Genomic DNA, 9,096 nt, shown 5'->3' on the forward strand with positions numbered 1-9,096 from the left:
CTTTTATAAGAGTCATGGTGACTCTTCACATCAATAGAACACTAAAACAAGTATTGTACAAGATTCACATACTGAAATTAGTTGGTGTGTCACACATCTCTTTTAGTCTATGTGTCTTTTCTCTCTTACCTTTCACTGGATGCACACACACACACACACACACACAAATAATGTTTTATCCTATAGAATTTTTCACAGACTAGTTTTTGCTAATTGTTATCTCCTTCATATTATTGGCTATGTCCCAATATACTGCTAGCTAAATCTAAAGGCTTAAATTGTGCTTTTCCACCATAATTTCTGATTCTCTAGTTCCCTGTGACTTTGGAAGCTGCTGCTTAGTCTTGGAATTCATAATTCATACAGTGCTACAAGATGCTGTATTCTAGTCCTCTCCATCTCTTTTAATTGAGGAGCTGGAATGCTGGAATACTCTACAAAAAGACACATTCTCTTACACTACTATCAGGTTACTATAAGAAAAAATTATTCAGTCAATTTATTTACCAGTCCTTAAGAAATCGACTTCAGCTACAATGACCTCCTAATGATGATTATTAAATTTATTTTGAACTCTTTTGAATTCATAATGATAAAGTATTTATTAAAACTTGTAAATTTAAATGTATACAAAGAGTTCCAATCCATTTCAGTTCTTGCTTGTCATTTTGTTTTGTTTTGTTTTGTTTTGTTTTCTTGGATTCTTTTCTTTCCTTTCTGGCTTTGGATCCTGAATCCCTAAATGCTGTGATATATATTTTGACAGAATATTCCATATTCTTGCTCAGACCACAAGTCATCTGCTTCCCCAAACTTTTCTTTTCTCTTCTTTTTTTGTAATTACTTGTAGATGGTAACATAGCTGTTATTTGATTGCACTTCTTTTCCAAAAAGATTATCCTAATCTGTGACATTTTTACTATTGTTATTAATTCATGCTTTAAAGATTTATTTTTATTTTTTAATGCATGTATATGTCTGTGTGGGTGGTTTTTTCCACATGAGTGGAGTATAGGCAGTAGATAAAGACTGCTCTAGGTAAGGGCTGGAAATGGATCCTCTATGGTATTTAAGAGCAGCAAGCATTCTTAACTACTGAACCATCCCACTAGTCCCTATAAATTCTTTAAATCAAGAGAATTTCTTAAATTTAATGCAGTTAAATGTGGTTTTCTTCTTTAGTTTGGCTTATGATTTTTTTTTCCATCTCGCTAAATGATTTACCAAAGATTTGGCTGTGGTATCATAGAGCATGCATGCCCTGGGTTTGATCCCAAGAATAAGAAAGAGTGAAAGAAAGAAGGAAAGGAAGAAAGAAAGAAAGAGGGAGAAAGAAAGAGAGAGAGAAAGAAAGAAGAGGGGAAAGTGAGGGAAGGATGGAGGGAAGAGAAAGTAAGAAAGAGATAAAGTAGACAAGAGGATAAAGAGAGAAGGGAAAGGAAAATGAGAGAAACAAAATGGAGGGGAAAGAGGAGGAAGGGATTCTCTCCAACAGAGTGTGCCCAGAATGTTAGTACAAGTACTATTCTGTTATTTCAACTAAAATAGCTACAATTTGTAAATAATAATAATAATAATAATAATAATAATAATAATAATAATAATAATTTTAAAGTAGCCATCTAATATCTCTTGAACTTATCTGAAGAGCATATATATAGCAAATGAAGAAACATGTCTTCAAGATAGAAATCTTGAAATAATGGTAAACCTAGTGAGTGTAAGGAACCATGAGATTCCATCCCTTCCTCCAGTCTCCCAGCATAGCCTCATACAAGAACAAGTCATTGGGTTTGGGTGATAAAACAGGACTGGATCTCCATTCAGCTAGTAAAGGATTGCCCAATTACTCTGGTGGGATAAGTCACCAGGATTTCAATGATAGTGTGAAACTTTGAATGATGATGGGAGATTGATCCCTACTTGGCCCTTCTGTGGGGGTTTTAAGTCAGATACAAGTAAAGAATACAGAAGTTCTTATTGCCCGTGCCTGGGCATACTTAAAAAGTCAGTTTCTGTGCTTAAGGAGACAAGAAAAGATCAGAGGCTAAAGATCCCCACCAGACTCATGAGTCAGAAGTACCATTCAGAAGTGAAACAATAGCTGCCCTCAAGTCCTAGACCAAGGGCCTTACAGTTTTGCTCAGAAGAGAATAAAAGCTGTAGAAACAAATTGTTCTTCATTATCAACAAAGAACAAAATACAGGGAATTTCAAGTCTAAGAGCTCTAAAAACTGCCATATATAATCAAAAGGAGGTTGTCAAAAGGATGAGTCAAAAGACTCATAGTATTATCAGTTAAGCTATAGGCTTTAATTCAGTAGGATAAGACTATGAAACAAATTATGACCCAGAACATTCACAAAAAATGGAAGGGGAATCAGCCTGTTTACTGGAGCCTAACAGTTTGGTGTGATATCAAGAGGGTCAGGTGGTTCAATAGAGATGTGGAAAAGAAGACTCAAGAGTCCTAATGAAAGCATTATGTTCCAAGACAACTGTGTGATACCCCAGACTGGACCCTCTAAGGAGAAAACTTTAAGGCTTCATTCACAGTTGCAAAAAGAGAAAATTTTTACTAAAATAGTCTAGGGAATAAATAAACCGACCCAACATTAAAAAGGTGTGGAATAAGGCACTGAAGTAAGAAGGTTAATTTTAAAATCTCTTTAAATATATACATGTGTTCCTTCCTCCTCTCAGCTTCAGGGATATAAAATTATATAAAGTGGTAATTACATGAAAGTATAATTAAGAGGAAATCAATATCCAAAGTTGATGAGATATATCATCAAAAACATCCAGTTTTCAATAGGAATTATGAGACCAGTAGAATAAGAGGAAAGAATGAACTTCACAAAAGAAAAGTCACAGGGGCTACAGATGTGCATGAAAGAAGACTAAGATGTGAATTTAACACATAAAGACTTCAACACAGCTACTGTAAATAAGCTCAAAGAGCAAAAGTGGCAATACATGAGAGGTAAAGGAGCAGCAGGGGGCAATGCTGTAATATAGAGAGACTATAAATATTTTTAGAGAAATAACTAGATCAAAATCCTGGTATGGAAAAGTATGATAAAAGAATGAAATTTCTGTGTGCAGGACTATGGGGTAAATTTTGATTGACAGGAGAAACATCAAATTTAAAAATATATTGGTAAATATTATATGTGCAAAGGACAGAGTAAAAAGAAAAATGATACATAGGGCTAGACCATTGGTTCAGAAGTTAATAACCCTTGCTATCCTGTAGAGGAACAGAGTTTAATTACCAGCACCTATGGTGGAGGTCTCACAATTCTGTGTAACTCTGGATCCAAGAGATTTAATGCTCTCTCCTGACCTCCACAAGTACTTCCACACACATGTACACACATACACAGATGCACAAACATAAATACAAATAAAATAAATGTTTTTAAGTAATAGTTTCTAGATAGTGTCTATGTTCTACCGAAGGAGGAAATGTAACAATCAGTCTTACCTAACGGTGAACCCTGAGAGGTACAATAATGGCAGGATTGGCAGACACACTCACTGGTGTATAACACAGTGGCATAAACATTAGGGGAATAAACAACCACTTTCTGACTAGATGTAAACCTTGTTGGACAAGAAGAAAACACATACCTGGCACAATTTTTGAGCCAAAAACTTATGGTGGCTATCGGAGGGGCAAACCTACTTCTATTGTTTGTCTAAGTGGACACAGCATTAACCTGATGCCTAATGACTTATTGTTATAACCACCGATTAATGCATCTCTCAACTCTCATCAGAGAAGCTTCTATTTACAGTGGAAGATGATTAACAAAGAAACAAAGCTGGCCAAGGTACAGAATATAAGAGGCTGCAGAATGCTCAGCCAAAAAAAAATGTATACAGCATTCCTCCTCCCAAGGCTCAAGGATCATTGTGGAAGAGGAAACAGAAAGACTGTAAGAGCAAGAGGCCATAGTTGACTACATGGAAACAGTATTTCCTGGCCAGAGCAGCACAGCTTTGAATATGAACGCACAGTGTTTGTGAATTTGTGAGTGCATGAATGACTCAGCCATACCAAATACCCAGTGTGGAGAGAGATATATAGGAATTCCTAACCTACCCACGTACCTATTGGCAACTGTCAGGTATTGGGAGATGAAGAGAGAGTTTTCTCTAAGAGTGATGCTCTTAGAGCATCAACCAGGATGCTGTGGAAGACCATGTACCCAGGCAACACAAATTAGTCTTGATAAGAAAACAAAAGAGATCAGGACACAAAGTTTGGTGAATGGGGCAAGAGGGTGTCATGAAAGAGTTAAAATACACTGTAAGAAATTAAGAAATTAATAAAATTATTTTTAAAGCTGAAAAATAATTAAAATGTGGGAATAAAAATGTTCATTTAATACTAAAGAAAGTAGCAAAGATAAGAAAAATAAGACAGACATAAAATACAAAAAAAAGTGAAATATATTAATGACTTTCCTATTGCTCTGATGAAACACCACTATGAAAAGTAGCATATAGGGAAAGGAGTTTATGTTAGCTTACTGTTCCAGAGGAGCAAGAGTCCATCATGATTGAGATGCAGGGCTACAGGCAGCAGGTGTGGTGGCACAAACAGGAAGCCCAGAGACTACATCTCAACTATAAGCAGAGAGCAAAGACAGTGAACCGCAGGCAGGTAGGATGCAGCTCTATCCTGCCCCAGCTGATATATTTCCTCCAGCATGGCCACATCTCCTAAACCTCCCCCAAACAATGCTACCAACTAGGGACCAAGTATTCGAATTTCTCAAACTACTAGGAGATTCTCATTCAAACTGCCACAATGTAATTAGCTCAAATTGACTAAGGGCCAGATGAAGATGTTGCAAATGTAAAACTCTTAGGAATAAAATGAGATCATTTCTCATGATTTTAAGGTGAGTAGATTATTTTTAAGAATACTATACAAAAGCACATACAAGTTAAATAATAATAGAAAAATTGACCTCCTCAACATTGGAAATCAAATATTAGCATTCAAATTTCCTCTCTCATTTTGGAAGGCCATTCTCCTTTTTATTGGCATAATTTATTCCTAAAATGTAAAGCCTTTAACACATGCACCCTCTAAAGCTAAATTGGATCACAAGAGTTTACTGTTTTTATCAACTGTGTTATGCCTCGTTCAATTTTTCTTCATTCTTAAATCAGTTTTAAGTAGCTTTTGTTAAAATTTTAACTACACTTAAATTCTCAGATTTGTTGGCTAAAATGGCTTATACTGTGCTTATTGTTTTTAATTCTTAACTACATCTCTACCTATGTTAACACCAGCTGAACACATATTATATTTTTATTTAGCTAAAATAAATTCACATGGTTTCTTACTCCCAGCTATTCTAACTTACTTTCATTGATGATGCATTTGTACAGCTTAATTTCAGGCTTTACAATTGTAGTATGGGTCTTTTTTATAAGAGAAAAGTAAGTTAATATGGTTAGCCCTTCATTTCATTGTTGGAACTCAGGACCTCTCACATGCTCAGCATGTGCCACTACAGAGATTCCCCTGCCTCCTGCATATGTCTTATCCCTACACAGTGCTCCATATCTGACTTTGCATCATGCTTTCCACTCCTTCTGTCTTACAATCTTCTCTTAATATTAACCCCTTAGTACATGCCTATGTTTGCTTCGTATTAAATGTGGTCTTTCGCAGCTTTCAGAACACAGATATTCCATTTTAGCCCTCAGCACCATTATTAACCCTTCATAACTTCTCTTCCCTCCACTCTGGTAAGTTGTTTAGATTTTGATGAACCTATAGGAAACAACTATGGTTTACAGATAAAAATTGCTGGGGTCTTTAGCTTGATTCTCTTGGGGCTTTTTTTTTGTTCTACCCACTTGCTAACATATGCATTTTTGGGGGCGTAATGGTCCTATCTATCAAAGAGGAGAACTCCAGAAGGTAGGAAAAAGTGGGAAACAACCTGACTGTCCTAAAAGGTACGTGTGTGTGTGTGTGTGTGTTTGTGTGTTTGCATGTGTATGTATGTGTATGTGTCTGTATGTGTGTGTGTCATTGTCTGTGTCTGTATGTGTGTATGCATATAATATATAAAAATATAACACAAATTCTAGAATATCATACATTAAGTACATAGCATATTAATGCTAGATATGTTTTATTATTGTAATTTAGCTTGCCTACTTCATTGTTTTTAATGGTTGTGATCTAGTTTGCTTTCTGTTGCTGTGACAAACACCATGACTGGAAGCCATTTAGTGAACAGATACAGCTTATTTTGTAGGCTTAGACTGCTACTGTCCTTGGCAACCATCCTGTGGTCCTGGCTTCTCTAATGTCCTGGGGTGTCCACTGAAGCTGAGACTGTACTTTCATCAATACCCTCTCCTGACCTCTCATAGTACCAAGCCTCACCTGCTCTCTGCAATCACTTTATATTTTTCAAAACCAGTACTATATGGGAGACTTACACATCACCATGGCCATCTTCCAGCTCGAGATTTAGTCTTGGCCCTGTCTACATCACGGCTTTGGTGCCAACTCTGACCAAACACTTCCCAGAAAATTTCACCTTTATGATGCTGGTCTCTTATTAATTGCTGTTAATTTTTTAAACCCCAGCTAACTAGCACTGCTTGTCACACAGTAAAGCAAATGTTTTACTTCCATAGAATCTTAATAAAAATACCATCCCACAAACGATCCTGATAGACCAGGACCATAAGCCAGGTCTACATCATCTCCTATCCATTGCACTCTGAAATATCAACCACATTCCCACAACAGCTCATTAACAACTTCATGTTCAATGGCTTTTCCAGCCTAAAGCTCCCAAGTCCTCCACCCACCCCCAAACAGTCTAAGACATAAAGTGCACATAGTCAGGTTCATCTCAGCAAAACCTCACATCCCTGGTACCAGCTTCTTTCCTAGTTTACTGTGATTAAACACTGACCAAAAGTAACTTTTGATTGGGGGTGGGGGTAAAGGTTCCAACTCATCCTTGATGGAAGGCAAGACAAGAACTCAAGGCAGTCTCTTTGAGGGAGGAATTGAAGCGAGACCATGGAGGAACTCTGTTTGCTGGGTCTCAGGGCTTTTCTTTTCTCTTTTTTTCTTTTCCTTTCTTTTCTTTTTTAAAACAGTAATAAATGTATTTATTTATTTACATCCCTATACCAGTTCCCCTCTCCTCCCAGTACCCCCTCATACAGCTCCTCCCCCTTTTCCTCCTCCTTCTCTGAGAAGAGAGAGCCCCCTGCCCCCCATGAGTGTCCCTGCGCTACCCTGACACATTATCACTGGAGGACTAGGCACATCCTCTCCCACCGAGGCCAGACAAAGCAGTCCAGTTAGAGGAACGGGATCCACAGGCAGGTAGGAAAGAGAATCAGGGATAGCCCCTGCTCCAATTGTTGCGAGACCCATATGAAGACCAAGCTGCGCATCTGGTACACATGTTCAGGGAGCCTAGGTCCAGCCTGTGCTCACTCTTCGGTTGATGGTTCAGTCTCTGGGAGCCCCCAAGCGTCCAGGATAGTTGAATCTGTTGGTCTTTCTATGGAGTCCCTGTCCTCCTCAAGTCCCCCAATTCTTCCCCCAACTCTTCTGGGATACTCCCTGAGCTCCATCTAATGATTGGCTGTGGGTCTCTGCATCTCTTTCCATTGCTCAGCCTGTTCTCTTATACCACCCAGGAAGATTAGCACAGAAAAGGCACTGCCCACAGTGGGTTGGGTCTTTCTAAATTCATTAGCAATTAAGAAAATTCTCCTGAAACATACCTGCTAGACAAACTGATGGAAACAATTCCACTTGAGGTTCCTCTTTCCCAGGTGTGTCAAATTGACAACAAAGATTAGCTATTAGACTCAATATGTTGAGTAAAATGATAAATTAAATCTATGTGTATCAATCTGGATAACCAACTTACTAACATTTTTTATTTTAAAAAGCATACTACAAATTCATTTTTGTGGCGAGTGGTCACCTTGCCTATATATTTTTTCTTGACCTTAGGTCCCTTGAGTTTCTGACTTTTACCCTACAGTTTAAGAACATGACAGGTTCTCTGTAAGCATGAGAACCTGTTTCTCTTCTGGAAGGCTGAGCCCCAGCAACATTGAAAATAGCACTATGCCTGATGTTTACATTTTGATCTTTTCCTTGCTTTATTCCTGTAGCAAGCTGTGTATTCTGTTGGCCCTACGATTTTCTCCCAGGCAGAATCCATCTCATCTGACATTGAGAAACAGTTAATATTGATCTTGGTGAATGGTCTCCTTTGATTTTTGCTACAGAGAGATCGCAGTAAAAATTCGCAGATATTTTGTTTTCTGACCAAATGGAAAACCATGTTCCACAGTCATTGTGTCCTGTTGTCCGAGCCTACTGTTTTGCAACTCAGTGCCTCATCTCTTTCATTTGGCTTCTCTGTCACTGTGGATCTTTCCCTAATATTTCATCCTTTATGCAGACTCCTTCCTTGGAGCTGAACTTGGCAGTAGAGTTTGCCTAACTAATGGAGACCATATGCTCTGCAATTACATTTCCCCAACAACATTCAGATTTGTTAGCAAATATTGAGAAGACAAGTTGAGACTCTGGAGCTCAAAGAGCTGTGAGGAGTTGGCAGGAGAAGATAAGTAAGTCTACAATTTCTCACTCCTGGCAATAAGGTCTGCTTGGGGCTGATTTTGTTTGAGGTACTGCTTCTGCTTTCTATTCTGTTGTTTTGATAAAACATTGACAAAAAGTACATTTGGTAAGGATGAGGCTTTTTTTTTTTTTTTAACTTACCGGTTTAGTCCATCACTGTGGCGAGCCAAGGGAGGAACATGGAGGCAGATACTAAAGCATGGAGGAAAGTTGCTTACTGGTGTGGTCCTTGTGGTTTGTTCAGCTTGCTTTCATATACAATCCAGGACCACTTGCCCAAGGGTGATACTGCCCACAGTGGGCTAGGCCCTCCCACATTAATCATTAATCAAGAAAATGTTCCACAGAAATGCCACAAGCCAAGCAGTTGTAGGCAATTCTCAATTGAGGTTTCCTCATTCCAGATGGTTCTAGTCTCTGTTGAGGTGAC

This window comes from Mastomys coucha, unplaced genomic scaffold (genome assembly GCF_008632895.1).
Source record: "Mastomys coucha isolate ucsf_1 unplaced genomic scaffold, UCSF_Mcou_1 pScaffold9, whole genome shotgun sequence".
NCBI classification, from domain to species: domain Eukaryota; kingdom Metazoa; phylum Chordata; class Mammalia; order Rodentia; family Muridae; genus Mastomys; species Mastomys coucha.